Raw genomic sequence first — 884 nt, 5'->3', positions numbered from 1 at the left:
AAAATGGGACTTGATTGATTAGGAGCGAATACACAGTATTATTTGAGAAGCAAATTTAAGAGAGTATCCATTATCCTTGGTAAATAGTCACAGATGACGAAATCTAAAATATAGTTAGTTCTTTCTCTTTTCATGGGCATATCATATACTCACTGAAAGAAAGGTGCCTCTCTAACAGACACTGAAAACCAAGTGAAAAAACCATCACTTCAGCAAATGGGGTTATAATGATTTTTTAAAAGTGAAAATCTTGAGACTGACGATCGACCTCATTGCGGGAAGCGCATGGTCAGAATGGCGCTGGTGCAGGCCTAGAAACAGATGTCCTGTTCTACTACCAGTACCTGCTCGTCATGGCGCTCTACATGCTGGAGCCCTGGGAGTGGACCATGTTCAATTCGATGCTGGTTTCTGTTGTGGGGATGGCACTGTACACAGGATACGTCTTCACGCAGCAGCACATCATGGGGATATTGCACTACTTTGAAATCGTACCATGATCACCATGTGACCAAGATCCAGAGGTTCCTGAAGAACCACTCTCTGAAGTTGGAATGGGACGTCATCAAATATCGTAAGAAACTACTAGATGTCAGCATAAGCAGCCTGATGAATATGAAGGCTCAAATTCATGAGTAGCACAGGATAATAATCCTAACTCGTGTTGTGTTCTTTATTCTTAATTTTAAAAGAGGCTCTTGTATAGTAATTTTTGTCTATTTTAACATTGTAGTCATTTGTGCTTTAATATCAGTATTTTCTTAATCTTTGTGACTGTTTCAGTATTACCCCATGGAAGCTTTTCTTAACATAACTGAGTACATTCTAATCGCCTTCTATTTTTAAAATCCAAAGGCATTAGTTGGCTTTATTGCTGTTGCTAT

General features: G+C 39.0%; 1 pseudogene; it reads left to right on the top strand.

Annotated features, from left to right (window-relative positions):
* Positions 1-285: 285 nt before the first annotated feature.
* Positions 286-846, top strand: LOC102812585 (annotated as a pseudogene).
* The last annotated feature ends 38 nt before the right edge of the window (positions 847-884 follow it).

The sequence above is a fragment of the Chrysochloris asiatica genome, unplaced genomic scaffold, assembly GCF_000296735.1.
Source record: "Chrysochloris asiatica unplaced genomic scaffold, ChrAsi1.0 scaffold00012, whole genome shotgun sequence".
NCBI lineage: Eukaryota > Metazoa > Chordata > Mammalia > Afrosoricida > Chrysochloridae > Chrysochloris > Chrysochloris asiatica.
Note: the sequence above shows the minus strand (reverse complement) of the source record. Positions and strands in the feature narration are given on the sequence as shown.